This window comes from Rhamphochromis sp. 'chilingali' (assembly GCF_963969265.1).
Source record: "Rhamphochromis sp. 'chilingali' genome assembly, chromosome: 10".
NCBI lineage: Eukaryota > Metazoa > Chordata > Actinopteri > Cichliformes > Cichlidae > Rhamphochromis > Rhamphochromis sp. 'chilingali'.
The window spans coordinates 22388483-22406158 of NC_137937.1; the positions used below are offsets into that span (position 1 = coordinate 22388483).

Consider the following 17676-nt stretch of genomic DNA (forward strand, 5'->3'; position numbering starts at 1 on the left):
GAAAACAGCAGCTGCTGGTGAACTTTAAGTATCATTCAAATAAATAACTGATGCATCATCGCTACAACTCTTCTTTGTGGGTGTAATAGTTTTCAGAGTTAATCAAGTAAAGGTAAAGTTGAAGATCCCTATGCAGCTGACATTAAACTTAAATATTTTGATTTCAGCTATGATAAAGTATATTGTACTGCTCTGGACAAGGCATGCTGGAATGTAAACATTTAATATCTTATTCTAGACAGCAATATGTTCAGATACCCGGAGCCAAATAGAGTGAAATTCTAAGGGCTTAAATAGATACAGTACATCTACATCGTTTTGTGACTCCAAATCGACTGCTAGAGTTGATTGACTGCACTCAAGACACTGTTTGAATTGTACCAGAAGGGCCCTTCACAGTGAATGCAACAATGGTACTGCTGTGCTCTGAAATGCGCATGAATGGTTTGCTGCTGATTCAGGCAAAGCACACCGTTATGAAATGACACGTCAGGACAGAAAAGACTGTTTAGAAAAAAACAAAAAACAAACAAAATAACCCCACCCCGCTCAAATGTAACACAGGTATGCAGTGGCCAGAGCCCTCAACCGGTCCAGGATATGACATCATCCCCTGGCTCATATATACTTCATCTTGTTCCCAGAAGTGTTTAGTGGGTAATTGTGTCCATAGACAGACAGAGCTCTGCTTTCATTTTTGCTAATTAATATTCAATATTTACATTGATGTACAAAAGCATTTAAACCACAGTGAAGTCCATGTAGTTTAATCTTTGTGTGTGTGTGTGTGTGTGTGTGTGTGTGTGCGTGCGCACGTGTATATATATATATAAGTAAAACATTCAAGGATTTGTGTTAACTGCAAATGTTAGCAAGCCTTACCTGCTTTCGTGACCCATTGTAACCTTACATTACAAAGTCAGACCACGCTGCTGTGGCTAATTTGTTTTTTAAAATTGTATGCTTATTTAATAATTGCTTTGTATATTTTGAAGAAATAGAGTAAATATTTAATTTCAGCTTGTTTTTTTTCTCATTGTGATTTCAGTAATCCAAGATACCTGACACTAATCTTAATGACAAATTACTTTGAAGTCTTTCAGATAGGACAGAAGGAGACTGTGGGGTTACTAACAATATAGTGAAGCTGTCAGCTAACAGCATATTAGCATGAGTTGAGTGTCCTGCTTAGGAAATGTATTGCTCAATACATAAATGTGTTACCATTGTTCACTTTCTGTGTTACATGCATTTAGAGAAATCTGGCTTTAGAACACATTAGCAGGTTGCAGTAAAGCTCATCTTACTGTGTATCATGTGTCACAAGGCATGTTTTCACTACGTTTTATAAGATGCTTGCTAGTGGTATTATTTACATGTTTAACATATTTATGTTTTTTCACAATTAAAGACATATAAACACATTTCTTATTTATGCTTTATCTTTTACCTTGCAACCTTGCATTTCATTACCACAATAAATTCATGATGTTAATCTGTAATAAACTATGAAAAATCAATAACATGTCACACAGTTTGTGTCCTTTCCTCACTATTATTCTTGTACACAGGCTCTTCTGTTGTGCTGCATGGGGATGCTCCAATCACACAGAGAAAAGGAGTGTACATGTACAGAGAGCTTAAGAAAAAAATCTTAGCTATGGATTAAAAAACAACAATAAATACGCAAAGCACTCAAATAAATGCACCAAATTTCAACCAAATTTTGCACCAAAATTTTCTTCTTGTAATAAAGACCAGACCAATGGGAAAAAAATGTTTTGATCATTAAATAAAGAAAGTGGGCACATCTTGAAAAACTGGATACATCTCGAGGTCAATGCAGTGAGTCTTCAGGATGAATCTTCCTGTGCTGAGAGAGAGGTAGTAACAGTCAAAAGGACCACAAGGCCCTAAAAATTATTTTAGGACTTCTCAAATATGCCGTGACTCTATTTATAGCCCTGTATAAAAAATATACGTAGCTGTTTTGCTGATTCATGTGCATTTATGATTTTCATTGGTGGAGTGTTCACAAACGTGTTTTAATGCACAAATAAATTTAATTCATGTGTGCTGATATTATATTGTATGATGCTCCATGATCATTGCTGTAAAGAAACAGTGAATGAAGGTGGAATCTATCTATCTATCTATCTATCTATCTATCTATCTATCTATCTATCTATCTATCTATCTATCTATCTATCTATCTATCTCGTTTAGAGAAACATTGTGTTCTTTTTAAAATGTAAAACTGAACAAATAATTAAAATAATTTGCAAAAAAAAAAAAAAAAAAGAACTGCAATGTATACCACATGACATACACACCCCAAGTAACACACACACACACACACACACACACACACACACACACACACACACACACACACACACAAAGGGACCTCTTGCCCATCACCATTTGCTAGGCTTGTGTTTATGTCCTTGCCTACAGCCACATCAGTTTCACCAGCTGGGCTTCACAGAGATTACTGTCCTATAGCAGTGCACATTTGTGTGTTTGTATGTGTGGGGTGTTGGTCGGGTCTGTCCGCCTGTAGAAAGAGGCAGAAACCGAGAAACACTCAAGTAAACAAAGACCTTTTTTTCAAGGTTTTCAAACCTCTTGTGAGGATTGTTGCCCTTGCTCTTGCCAAAGATTTGTCAAAGCTTCACTGTACTTCAGGATAAAGACTGACCATCCGGTACTGTAGACACAGAACAAAAATAACTTGTGAAAATCTGCTACAATTCTGATTTTATGTGCAGCCGCAGTGACTTGAAACATAATATGACAAATATACAGCAGTTCTGCTCGTGAAGTTTAAACTGTATTGAATAACTTTTGCTTTGAGACATTGTGTGTCCTTATGCTTGACGTAGCCAATAGAAGATAGAAGAAAGGTGTCATCTAGGCTTCAGTGTTCTGATTGTTACTGAAAAATGGCCCAGTGTTCACTAAGAAAACATTCTTAGTGACACTGCACTACCACCAGCCTAGACTTATCATTATTATTATTATTTAAGCTCCTGACACCAAACGAGCCTGCCATCTGAATGCCTCAGCTAAAATTTAGATTCAGCACTTTGTTCAGTCTAAGATGCTCTTATGGTCAACACAGTTATAAAGAATAGCTATCAAAGTAATTCTAAACCAGCCTGAACCTTCTCATCTGACCTTCCACGCCAATAAGATAGTCAGTCTAAAGAACTGCTGCTCACTGGATGTGTTTGGGTTTCTCTGTAAATGAAAAGACTGTTATGACAAGGCCATGGGCATAGTTGGACTGGCCATCGGGCGTACCGGGCATTTGCCCGGTGGGCCGCTGGCGATTTTTTGTTTTTATGGGCCGATGGATTTTTTTTTCTTTAGGAAAGGTATATATAATGAAAGGTGTTGGATTGGCCAATTGGTCATGATCGACTCTGGGCTGGACCAATTACAGCCGAGGAGGCTGGATGCACCCTCCCCCTTGTTTAGCAATCACGTGACTTTCGCGCATTGCATGCCGGGAACTCGTGGCAAAACAATCCAAGTACCGCATCAAATGCAAGCATTTGCAGCACCGCAAAACGTTCATTCTCCGGTTCCAATGCCTTCTTGTTTTTCTTTGCCGCACAAAAAAGGAATGTACAAAACAAAAGGAGAACAATGCCGGTCCGTACAAAGACAGACTCGACGAAAAGACAAAGAAAAGATACGAGGAAAAAAAATCAAAGGAGTGAAAGGGTTAGACCCTTATGAGTGGACAAAAGACGTCAGCGTGCTGCCCAACTTTCACCATGCTCAGATTTATAATTATACGGTTCTTGGAGTGAGTGCATACACTCGTGAAGTTTAGTAACTTCAGGTCACTGCAACAAGCCCAGGTACAGTTTACCGCCGGATGGGTGCAGGACCTTAAAATGCACCGTGTAGAAAGTAAAGACCATCGTACGAACAAAGGTAAGTTTACCAGTCTCACAAATCGTCGTCATAGATACACATTCGTTAACCGTTTATTAATATAACCTTTGAGCTCAACGGTAATTAATTAGTAGTGGAAATAATTTCTGGTAGCGTTACAGAAATGTAGCAGTGACAATAATATTGTATGCTGTAATCGCACTGGGCAATTAGTGATACAAAACAACTGTTTTATCCTGTGAATAAAAGTATATGTTTTTGTCAATGTACCATAATAACAGAAGCGAAACGCAATATTGTGTCAGGACAATTCACTATTTATGCACAATAAACACAATAAATAAAGGAGCATAGCGCGACAATTTCTGTTCAGCGCCAGACTTGCTTGTAACCTATATCACCAATTATGTTAAGAAAAATGACGTATTAACTACTACAAAACTCTGACCTTTGTGGGAATGCTTGGAGCAGACTAACATGTGAGCTGCAGTGTTCTGAGACGTTATATTTGGTATATCCAGACCATCCGTCGGCTCTTACTTCGGAAACATGGCTTAAAAAATTTCTCTTCAACGACATAATCCGATAAAAAAAAAAAAAACGATCTCTTTACCCGTCGGCTTCCCGTGGCTGTCATGCGACCGGCTATTGCAGTTAATAATACAACAGCTTCTTGCCATTTTTTGGGTTTCTTTTTATCGCTGTGTAACTGAGTTCAATTGAAAGCCTGCGTGCGCTACTACTGCTTGCCACAAGTTCCCAGAATCCTTTGCGGTTTTACCCCTGAATGACGTCACATTTATCCTGGTGGGCCGGTCTCTAGTCAAAATGCCCGGGCCGATTTTTTGTCCCAGTCCAGCCTTGGCCATGGGGATTAGTACAAAGGAATATTCAAACTAGGCAACCATGACAATCTCCAGTGGTTGAAAGAAAATAAGATGACATTTATTTGCCCGTTCTTTATGGAAGAAATATAGTATCATCAGAATTCAAGTATTTTTAGACATCGAATTTATGACACTGAATTTTTATCCTCCAAATTTCCCTGCAAAAATATTCACCTGCAAAAATTCACCTGCAAAAATTCACCTGCAAAAAATTCACCTGAAAAAAATTCACCTGAAAAAAATTCACCTGCAAAAATTCACCTGCAAAAAATTCACCTGCAAAAATTCACCTGCAAAAATTCAACTGCAAAAGTGATGAACTTTAATGACCCAAGCCAGAGCAATCAGCACCAGATCGAGTCGAGTGGCTCTCAGCCAATTAAATTACGCTGTTTGATCACATGACACGGTTAGCCAGCAGTGTGTCTCCTAAAAGAGAGCTGTTTAAAGGTGAGTGATTAAGTTTTTCTCCTAAATAGAGATCATTACAGAACGCCTAGTCCTACTTAAAATCCCATTTATTATTATAATTTTTTATCATCTACTCGAACTAAGGAAAACGTTTGACTAACTCAAAGACAATTTCCACGCCTCCCCTGCCTGACTGCAGAGGCAGTTTTGAATTTAGGAGCGCCAAGATGGCAGCGGCAAACCCTGGCGGCTCTCCGGTGAGTATATATATTTTTTTATCTTCAAGTTTGTCTTTTGAAACCTTAATTTTATTTAAATCCGTTGCTCACGTATAAAGTACACAGACGGGGTCTTTGCTCAACTCGTCTGAGGCGTGTCTCACTAAGCGCTACATGCTAGCATCCTGCTAACCGAGCTACCCTTTACATGCTGTGCTTTAGAAAATGGGATACTCGTTAAAAAAAATACTCCGCAGATATTGATAGATAGACGAACACTGCAAATATAATGTTGGAAACGAGAACGGCCTTTGGTGAAGGGGTAAAATACACCATGAATAGAGCCATAGAGTGAATGGCTGCCATGGTTGCAGAACAGCCTGATTTAATGACAAGAATGGGGAAGAGTGAGGTGAAGTGAACCAAAGCCACAAAACACGGTCAGACAAGGCGGCAAAAGGGCAGTGATCTGTCCGTCAGTATGAAGTTGGTGTGTGCTTTGGTGAACAAAAACTCCAGACCGGTAGCAGGAAGATGGGAGACTCGTGTTTCACTGGAATAGTGGTGAATTAAAACATCCTTTGTTGGGGACATTTCGGTGTAAATGCATCCATACAGGCAAGACAGAGGCAGACTAGACAGTGAAGAAAACAAGGCAAACATTAGAAATATAAAAACGGAAATATAGGATGAGTCGGGGATGAGTTCCTGCCCCAAGTGGAGGAGTTCAAGTATCTCGGGGTCTTGTTCGCGAGTGATGGGAGAAGGGAGCCGGAGATCGACAGACGGATTGGGGCTGCAGTAATGCGGACGCTGCACCGGTCCGTCGTGGTGAAGAGGGAGCTGAGTGTAAAAGTGAAGCTCTCAATTTACCGGTCGATCTACGTCCCTACCCTCACCTATGGCCACGAGCTGTGGGTAGTGACCAAAAGAACGAGATCGCGGATACAAGCGGCAGAAATGAGCTTCCTCCGAAGGGTGGCTGGCCTCTCCCTTAGAGATAGGGTGAGAAGGTCGGCCATCCGGGAGGGGCTCAGAGTAGAGCAGCTGCTGCTCCACATCGAAAGGAGCCAGCTGAGGTGGTTCGGGCATCTGACAAGGATGCCCCCTGGGCGCCTCCTGGGTGAGGTGTTCCAGGCATGTCCCACCGGGAGGAGGCCCCGGGGCAGACCCAGGACACGCTGGAGAGATTATATCTCTCGGCTGGCCTGGGAACGCCTTGGTATTCCCCCGGATAAGCTGGAGGAGGTGGCTGGGCAGAGGGAGGTCTGGGCCCCCGCGACCCGGCCTCGGATAAAGCGGATGAAGATGGATGGATGGAAATATAGGATTAATATAACATACAATTAGGGAAAATGTAAGGAACACAATGTAAATGATATTGTAAAGTCATTAAAACGGCATACTCTGATTAAAAGAAACACATAATTGGGTAGGATAATAATAATAATAATAACAATAATAATAATTAAAAAAAACTAAAAAAAAAAACATGTACAAGATGGGTATGTATACTTGTAGCCAGAATTTAACAACTATAAAGTTGTAGCATGTCAGTACCTTACCCCATCCATTATATCCACACTTTCAGAAAAGGATATGGTCAATATCTTTACAAATACTATCTAAACTTAAACGGGATATTCCCTCTGCTTCTTCTGCTTCTCGTATACACCCTCAGGGTTTGTGATCAGCCAGCGGCTGATATGATCATTAATCCTGTAAAATAATATTCTTTCGGTTTATGAATCTGTTTGCATGGATTTCTTAATCTGTTTCCACTGTTAGCAGAAGTTGTGCATGCAGTTTTGGTGTGCTGCTCTCCAAGACTACAAGCTGCGTTAAAGTTGGAAGTAACTGGCCGATGTTCCACTGTTGAAGATCAGCTGTGCCCATTTGTTGCACATTGTGGGTATGGAGAAGTTGAGGCTCTTGCAGGCTACCCACAATTTCCCCAAAATGAGCGATTATACATCTTGCTTCCATATTTGTATCTTGTGTCACTAAAAATGCATTTTATTTTAATTTTATACATTGATTAATGACCTGCAGAATCTCCTTATCATATTAAGTGATTCATAATTGTCACTTTATGCTTTCTCCATCTTGAAAGTGATTACATCCTTTAGGTTCATTTTCTGCAGGCAGGTTTCTGACAGAACAGGCAGATTTAGAATATAACATGCAGCGTTCTATAGATGGACACATAAAGAAATGAAAAATTACATGTATGTGCTAACTTTCTAAACACTGTTACATTAATGATTAAGTAGATAAAACATTTATGTCAGCCTTGGCTCATAGTTCATTTAAAGACAAGAACTTTGTGTGTGTGTTTCAGGTACTGCACTCTCAAAGACTGAATGAACCAGCATTGCAGCCATGGGTCACTGTGAGCATCACAGGGAAGGTTGAAGCCGCCCACTGCAGCTGTAAGGCCGGAGTCACGGAGACCTGCACCCACGTCACTGCTCTTCTGTTTAATGTAGAAGCAACAGTGTTGATCTGTGGCACAAGGACTGTTACAGGTGAACCTGCATACTGGGTTTTGCTGGGTAATGTGACCAAGATACAGTCAGAGGTTGGCCATAAGATAGACTTCTCCTCTTCAGCTGCCCAAAAAAGGCTCTTGATCAAAACATAAACAGACCATCTGTAGTGACAGGTAAAAGGAGCCGTCCTCAAAAAAGAAATCCCACCTGCTACTGTGGAGGAGTTGTCACTGCTATAATGCCATCATGTTTTATCTAGGGGTCTAGATTTATGCCTATAGTGCACTGCCATGTAAATAATTTGCATTTACTGAATGAGTATCACTGTTCAAAAATTGAATAAAGAAACAAACTAATTTTTGCCTTTTTTTATTAAAACCACTTTATAGAACATCACATCAGTTACAATGTAGAATCCATGTCACTGGAGCATTTTGATTCAATAAACAGTAAAAAGGTGAGCTGTGAAGACCAAGGACAAGTGCAGTTCACAGGTTTTTTATCCAAGGAATCCCAGAAGATTGCATGGTGTCATTGCCCAGCAGTTGTTCGCAGGACATATGGACTCAACCTCAACAATCCCTCACACTGAGCAGCATGAAGTGACAGTGCAGAGGAAAAACTCCCCTTTAACAAGAAGAAACCTCCAGCAGAACCAGAACCCGGTTCAGTACCAGCAGCCATCTGGGTTTGGAGGAGAGAGACAGACACAGAACTACCAAAAGTATATTTTTTTTATGTGATTGACTGTTGTTGTAATTCAAGCCCTGAGTGTAGAGCAGGTAAGATATAAAGTTGCATCCTAAATTCCATGCTCATGCAGAGTGTTTAGTTTATGACTTTTTCACCTGGTCATTGAACAGATGGTCTTTTAGGGTTGACCAAGCTGGTACCTTGACTCTGTTCTCTGCAAGATGTTGCAAAAAACAAAATCATATGGAGACAATATTGGACACAAAAAATATATAACAATTTAGTTAAATGTAGCATTAACTCATAAGTCTTGCTAAAGTAAACCTTGTATTCTGATTCATCACAGCAGCAGTTCAGTTGGATGATGTCAGCAACTGCAGCAAGTGTCTTGCTGACTGAATAATTTCATCTTGCATAATCTGAAACAAACACATAAAGACAGAAACAATTTATAAATTAACGTTCGATAAAATCTAAGAATTAATCATTTATTAGATACCAATATGAATATGTCTACCATAAAACTTGTGTGGAGCGAAGTTACATTCAATCAAGATGGTCTGGCATGCTACAACTTTATAGTATTCTGGCTACAAGTATACATACCCATCTTGTACATGTTTTTTAACATTATTATTGTTATTATCCTACCCAATTATGCGTTTCTTTTAATCAGAGTATGCCGTTTTAATGACTTTACAATATCATTTACATTGTGTTCCTTACATTTTCCCTAATTGTATGTTATATTAATCCTATATTTCCATCCATCCATCTTCATCCGCTTTATCCGAGGCCGGGTCACGGGGGCCCAGACCTCCCTCTGCCCAGCCACCTCCTCCAGCTTATCCGGGGGAATACCAAGGCGTTCCCAGGCCAGCCGAGAGATATAATCTCTCCAGCGTGTCCTGGGTCTGCCCCGGGGCCTCCTCCCGGTGGGACATGCCTGGAACACCTCACCCAGGAGGCGCCCAGGGGGCATCCTTGTCAGATGCCCGAACCACCTCAGCTGGCTCCTTTCGATGTGGAGCAGCAGCTGCTCTACTCTGAGCCCCTCCCGGATGGCCGACCTTCTCACCCTATCTCTAAGGGAGAGGCCAGCCACCCTTCGGAGGAAGCTCATTTCTGCCGCTTGTATCCGCGATCTCGTTCTTTTGGTCACTACCCACAGCTCGTGGCCATAGGTGAGGGTAGGGACGTAGATCGACCGGTAAATTGAGAGCTTCACTTTTACACTCAGCTCCCTCTTCACCACGACGGACCGGTGCAGCGTCCGCATTACTGCAGCCCCAATCCGTCTGTCGATCTCCGGCTCCCTTCTCCCATCACTCGCGAACAAGACCCCGAGATACTTGAACTCCTCCACTTGGGGCAGGAACTCATCCCCGACTCATCCTATATTTCCGTTTTTATATTTCTAATGTTTGCCTTGTTTTCTTCACTGTCTAGTCTGCCTCTGTCTTGCCTGTATGGATGCATTTACACCGAAATGTCCCCAACAAAGGATGTTTTAATTCACCACTATTCCAGTGAAACACGAGTCTCCCATCTTCCTGCTACCGGTCTGGAGTTTTTGTTCACCAAAGCACACACCAACTTCATACTGACGGACAGATCACTGCCCTTTTGCCGCCTTGTCTGACCGTGTTTTGTGGCTTTGGTTCACTTCACCTCACTCTTCCCCATTCTTGTCATTAAATCAGGCTGTTCTGCAACCATGGCAGCCATTCACTCTATGGCTCTATTCATGGTGTATTTTACCCCTTCACCAAAGGCCGTTCTCGTTTCCAACATTATATTTGCAGTGTTCGTCTATCTATCAATATCTGCGGAGTATTTTTTTTAACGAGTATCCCATTTTCTAAAGCACAGCATGTAAAGGGTAGCTCGGTTAGCAGGATGCTAGCATGTAGCGCTTAGTGAGACACGCCTCAGACGAGTTGAGCAAAGACCCCGTCTGTGTACTTTATACGTGAGCAACGGATTTAAATAAAATTAAGGTTTCAAAAGACAAACTTGAAGATAAAAAAATATATATACTCACCGGAGAGCCGCCAGGGTTTGCCGCTGCCATCTTGGCGCTCCTAAATTCAAAACTGCCTCTGCAGTCAGGCAGGGGAGGCGTGGAAATTGTCTTTGAGTTAGTCAAACGTTTTCCTTAGTTCGAGTAGATGATAAAAAATTATAATAATAAATGGGATTTTAAGTAGGACTAGGCGTTCTGTAATGATCTCTATTTAGGAGAAAAACTTAATCACTCACCTTTAAACAGCTCTCTTTTAGGAGACACACTGCTGGCTAACCGTGTCATGTGATCAAACAGCGTAATTTAATTGGCTGAGAGCCACTCGACTCGATCTGGTGCTGATTGCTCTGGCTTGGGTCATTAAAGTTCATCACTTTTGCAGTTGAATTTTTGCAGGTGAATTTTTTTCAGGTGAATTTTTGCAGGTGAATTTTTTGCAGGTGAATTTTTGCAGGTGAATTTTTTGCAGGTGAATTTTTGCAGGTGAATTTTTTGCAGGTGAATTTTTGCAGGTGAATTTTTTGCAGGTGAATTTTTGCAGGTGAATTTTTGCAGGTGAATATTTTTGCAGGGAAATTTGGAGGATAAAAATTCAGTGTCATAAATTCAATGTCTAAAAATACTTGAATTCTGATGATACTATATTTCTTCCATAGTTCTTACATACAAAACGAACAAGCTCCACATCTCTAGTTCCATTTATTTATTTAAATTGTTAGCATTGTATCTCATTGGAGCATCCTCAACACTGCTCCAAATGTTTCAGCTTATGTTCAAAAGCTCACTAAGACTCTTGTACCCTTTGATCTTTATGTTTGTCTAGTTTTTACTTGTTCAGGTTCAGACTTTTGTTGCACTGGTGACACGTGTATTCAGTTTTATTGGATAAAGGTTGCACCTATAGGGTTGAATTTTCAGTGTTAAATATAAAGCATAGAGATGCACTGTCTTGATATTCTGAGCCACTACTGTGCAATAGAAGAGTCTGGCTGATAGCTGATGCTAATGTTTTTTATTTATTATTTTATGTTGTTTATTGTTTTATTTCTCTTTTCTGTCCGAACTGTAGATTATTCTTCATCACTCTGTCTTTAAAGACAGTGCAAAATACAATCTTACACAACTCGATGATCAAGCACTGCTGCCATCTCATACAGTCATTGTCTTAAAGAAGTGAACAAGGCTAATATTAGTCAGCACCTAGAAGTACAATAGAAGTGAATACTCCTATTGTGGTGAATACTTCCCTGTGGAGCATCTCAGGTGAAGGTTTATATTTCACCATGACAACGTTCAAAGCAAACTACCAAGAAAAAGAAGGAGTAACTTCAGAAAAACTGTGAATATTGTGCAGAGTGGATGTAAGAGCATCTGTGTACAAACCAGAAAGTGCAGGTCAAAATGCAGTGTACATAAGTCTTAACAGGAAAAAAAAGTGTATTCTTATTATTTAGATAATCTACTTAGTCAGTACTGGAATCATCAGAATCAGAGTACTTTATTAACAGGATTAATTTAGTTTGTTACAAACTGTAAATTTTAGAATACAGTGGAAAATGGTGAGGTGGAACAACTCAGTTATTCTGTGAAACAACACATATTTTGCACTAATAAATGTTTGCTTTTTACCTAAGTGATAACGACTGCACAATTTCCTGAGTGCTGTGACAGTCAGGAGTGTCACAGCACTGTTGTGTAACACTAAGAGTGCTGTGACATTTCTACATACTAATATGTGTGCATTTTACAGTATTGTTGCCAAGGGATGAAAATGATACATGGCTTTCATATATTGTTGTAGGTTCATAATTGCCAAAAATGTCTCTTGTTAGTCTTTTGGTAGGTGGTTGCCAGGCAACCTGATGATGTTATAATATATCTTTTATTACCAAAGTTGTATCAGCATAAATTAGATGTTATTGCCATGTATTGAACATTATATAATGTTTTTTTGTTAAGGTGCTATAGGTGCATAAATGTTTAAAACGTATCATTTTAGCCCTTGGTGGTTGCTAGGCAACATGATGACAACACAATATCTAATATAGATATAAACCTTTAGGGGGTATCCGGTCTTTAAGTCCGACGTAATGTAAGTCCAGGTCCAAACTCCGCTTCAGGTCCCAGAGTCAAACAAACACTGTGGCATTACCGAGAGTTACAAACTGTCTAAATTCTTTCATCTTTAAAAAAAATGATCAGTGTGGCTGCTCTACCAGGGGTAACAATTGAGTTTAACGTACAGCTCTGCCAACACTTCCTGCATAAATGAAGACAGAAAACTAATCAGTAGTAATGTTTGTAGGGTCACTGAAGTTGGACTAGCTAGTATATAACAATGTGGCTAGCTACACAGCTATGGTTAGCATAATATAAACACGTTTGCACAGTGAAGCTGGAAGAGGAATGCTAACGTTTTTCCACTCAATAAAAGTTAACACAAGTGTTCCCGATGGTTGGGGACAAATGCAATTGCATGGCAGGATGCTGTAAATGGACCAAACTTCAGTCAGGAGAACAACTGAGATAATCCATCCAAAATATGAGGCTAGTCATTAATTTACTGCTGCATGGTCTGGGCTGTAGTTACATCATAAGGTTTTAAAACTGAGCTTTAAAACATGCTGCTGATGAATAGCGGTAATAAAAACCGATAGAGGCCGATAGTGATCACTGACTGTTTTTAGGGGCTTGTTCAGATTAAACAGAACAAGATACAAAGCATTAAAACATGTTAAAAGCAAAGCAGCCTTAATAAACACAGAGTAGTTTGGACCTGGAAGCAGGGTTCATACGCCATCTCTTAACAACCGGATAAGATGTCTGCCTGTGCCATTTGGTTGCACAACTCTTGATTGTGCAGGAAGAGTTTGCACAGAAAGAAAGAAACAGACAGGCCTAGAGTTGGTCTATTATAGTTAAATACTGCCTACATATGTAATGTGAATACAAAATAAGATGATTTCCTTCCTCATCAGAGAATGTCTCAAAGATGAGAAACAGTTGAGTATATGCCAACGGCAATATATGATTCAATAATTCAAAGGTATTTATATATTCAGCAAAAGCATTAGTATCTGGTTCTTGTTTGAGAGTAAGCTTAAGACATGATCAGTTCAGTAAAGAAGGAACACAACATGCAGTAATGCTTCACCTTCAAAGGTTCTCATGTTAAAAATGGTGAAAGTGAGGCAGCACCTCATTAATCTCTTTGTCTTTTACAATAAGGAAATGTGTCTTTTACTTTATTCTTGTTATTTTTCCCTTACATTGACATCTCTTTTGCAGAAGCTTTGTTGCACTTACATTTCTACATTAGAATTACTACATTTTTATTTCTCCAAATATATTTACAAAACAGTTGCAACTTTATATTTTTATGGAAACATGTGTAACCAGCAAGTATTTATGATTTAATAAATGACCTTATTTAATTTATCCTACTAATTTACTTTGCTGTCTCCAGGCTCTGTCTATTCACGGTCATTAACAGTTAGCGAGAAAGCAAAAACGGGTGATGAGAATTGAAATTGTACGTAACAGCACCACATTAAGTGAGGTGAATGAGATTTTCATGACAAGAATGGTTACACAGTGTGGAAGAAAAATGGATAAAGTGTGATGTATGATTTAATAGAGATCTGCTCTACGTGACACAAGTCGTTTCTGTCCATTAAAATAAAGCAGTGATCAGTTTAGTAAATGTTCTTCTGCTCATATCACTTTTCTGCTAGCTCGCTTAGGTGACATGCATGCACGGAAACACACACGCGTGTCCACGCATGCACTCTGGCACGGTCGCATGCTCGTGCACACACACACACACACACACACACACACACACACACACACACACACACACACACACACACACACACACACACACAAACATCATGTCAAACTGAATAAAGTGCAATGACAGCTGGGTAAAATTGCTCCTATAAATCATGTGTCAGACTGGTCTAAATTCTATCTGCCATCCATACATGCACTCAAATTTGTCCCCAAAGCCACACGCACACACTCGCATATATATATATATTTATATATATATTTATATATATGGATGGATCTGCCAACAATACTGCAACTACTAACCTGACAAATTCCCTCTCATAAACACATAAACGGAGGGCTCCATTTTTAAGCAGGCACAAAGCTGCAGAATAGTGGCTGTTAAGCATTTGGCACAATAGGGGGTATAACAAAATTCACAGACTTTTATATGATGGGGCCTTGTCCTGACCAGGTCAAAAACGTGCCACACATTCATTTCCCTTTTATGACTTGACTTAACTGTTTTCTTCTGTTGTGCTTGGAGGCATTGGAGACATACACTGCTGTATTTTTTTGATTTCCATTGTACTGGGTAGCAGCAATATATTCATTCTTCTTTTTGTTGTTACTTTCATGTAGCACCAAAAAATAAGACTCAACAGTAGTTTTGGGTTTAAAAAGTACATATTCTTCAGCTAGTAGACACATCTAACTGACAAGAAACCAACAGACTTAATGATGGAAGTGAAGATTGTATTTTTACTCTAAGCACCAACAGGAGAGGCACAGAGGTCCTTCTTTCTAACCCATTAAAATCCAAACATCAGTTGATGTAGACATTAAATCTTTCGCAGGATGCCATAAAAGCAACCAAAATAAATGTTTAGGATGTTATGGACAGACTACTGGGATGAAACTTGGTATTCTACACAGTCTTCAGCTGTGGAGTTAAAAATCATCATGGATGTTGAAAACTTCTGGATTGTCCTGAGGACACTTTGGACAAATATTTCACTGAGTTTGATGAAATGTCAGAACATAATTAAAACTTCCCTCTCCTCTTGAAACCCCTCCAGACAATTTCTGACCAATCATCTGTTTAACACCCCAAGCATAACATTTTAATTGCGATAGAGGCTGACTTGTGACTGCACAAAAAAGTGACACATAGCACATTGTGCCGTTTGTCAAATAGCATAGTTATTTTGCCAAAAACAGGGATCTGGTAAGAAAAGAACAAAAGTGAATATAAAGATTTGAGGTGTCTGTCAGTGATCAATATCTGTAGATGAGCAATAGCCTATTGTGTGGATTATTTTTTCACAGAATATCAGCAGTCATCATTACTTGCTCACATTACATACTCATTCCTTTGTCTTGGAGGAGAGTTTTAATTATTACGTTGTTCTATGATTTTATGAGGGGTGAGGGTTGTTGTGATGTGCATAATAGAGACCATTGCAGTAAATAGTAAATCAGTAGTGCCCAGCACAAAAACTGTGTACACCCACAGCTTTACACACAGTTTCTTCTTTTGCGTTTTATTCTCCTTTAGACCTAAACTGGGTGCTTTGATTGGACACAGTCTAATATTCTTCTCATCAGTTTTCATGTAATGTCAACATGTTTTTGGGCAAGCAGCTTTTGGAACATGTGCTGCACGATGTAAACTTTTTTTTATGACAAGTTGTCAATGGATTCCTGACATGCCTCTGAATTAAAGCACCCTATGAGCTTGATTTCTTGCTTATCATAGTTAAAATTTGTGAGTGCTATATAAGAAAAAAAAAAGTACCTTTTGTCTCTGCATCCTTGTCACATTGATCCAAACAAACCATTTTATATTACAAGCTACATTTTTTTCTACGGTCTTCATGTTTTCCTGTCACTGAATCCTCCAGTAGCTACAACCCTACAGTGTAAATGGTAATGCAACCCACTATCACAGTAAAACGTGTAATAGACACGCCCATCCAAAGTGTCCATTTCACGCTTTGCCTCTCCAGAGTGTGAAATGGACACGCATGCAGAAGTTGCAGTAAGCTGCAGTAACAGCAGACGACAATATTTTAATTCAATACAATTTGAAAGTAATCATGGGAAAATGTTTAAACAGACATTTTTACCACAATTATATGTGCAGATTAACTTAAGTGTTTCTGGCGATGTAATTCATACCTTTTTTGCTAACTACTGACTTCTTGGCTTTAACTAAATCATGTCCCCTTTCTGATGATACAATTTCTGCATGTGTGTCCATTTCCAGTGGTCACAGTGGACCAATGTGTCTATTACACACTTGGCCGTGATATCGGGTTGGGTAATAATAATAATAATAATAATAATAATAATAATAATAATAATAATAATGGATTGGATTTATATAGCGCTTTTTTTTTTTTTTTTTTGCCTGTCCCATTTGGTTCTTTAGCCATCAGAATTGTTGTCTGAAGACCAACAAGGATACCCAATGGATTTACTTTGCCAAATGGATCATCGTGGCATTGCCGTATTGGTCCATTTGGTCGATCTTTGTTTTTATTATTTATTATATTTTATTTTCAGATGTTACAGACGGGACAGACATGAATGAGGGATAGGAAAGGGAGAAAGAAAGAGGAAGGAAAGGAAAAACAGAAGGGGAGAGGGACAGTGAGAAAGGGGGGGAGAAAAAAAATAAAAATCTCCTGGATCACCTGTTGAGAGAAGAATAGAAAACAAGCAGAAAAAAAAAACAAAGCAACATACTAAACACAACACCATCGCATTAATCTAGCTAAGTGTAAACAGCAGTAAATACTAAATATTCAATGTTGTTGTGCAGCACGCAGGACAGATGTGCTTCGAAGTAGCAGCCAAGAAAGGTGTAATTTGGGTCTACGAGCAGTGAACACCCGTGTGCATACCTGTGTGGATCCGCGCGCTTGCATTCCAAAGGTTTCTCCATGTAATGATCTGCTAGGGAGTGTGTGGGGGGGCCACAGCCCCGTCCTCCGGGGTGTGAAGCGGGTATGGAGGAGATCAAAACTCCAGACATCCAGAGGCCCCCAGAACACAAGAGACCATGGAAGACCAACAGAGGGGCAGCCGCGCCACTGTTCCAGTAAGAGCTGAGGAGAGTCCCAGATGAGGGCTCACTCAGCAGCCGCGGAGCAGAAGCCAGGGGGAGTTGCAGTGACGCGCCCATGAGCTCCGCCGGCCCCCAGCTGTGCCTGAGTGACCGAGCCCCAGGCCGAGAGGCCGGGGGCACCCAACCTCCGAAG

At 39.9% G+C, this 17676-nt stretch overlaps 2 long non-coding RNA genes across 2 annotated transcripts; one reads left to right on the forward strand and one right to left on the reverse strand.

Moving 5' to 3' along the window:
- The first annotated feature begins 5205 nt into the window (after positions 1-5205).
- LOC308404643 lies at positions 5206-8273 on the forward strand. The gene is made up of 3 exons (XR_013973165.1): positions 5206-5246; positions 5352-5464; positions 7767-8273. It is a non-coding gene; the product is annotated as an uncharacterized lncRNA (long non-coding RNA).
- A 78-nt stretch (positions 8274-8351) lies between these two features.
- LOC308404641 lies at positions 8352-10913 on the reverse strand. Its single transcript, XR_013973164.1, has 5 exons — positions 10873-10913; positions 10655-10767; positions 8935-9029; positions 8766-8824; positions 8352-8601 (listed from the first exon to the last, which is right to left on the reverse strand). It is a non-coding gene; the product is annotated as an uncharacterized lncRNA (long non-coding RNA).
- Positions 10914-17676: the final 6763 nt, after the last annotated feature.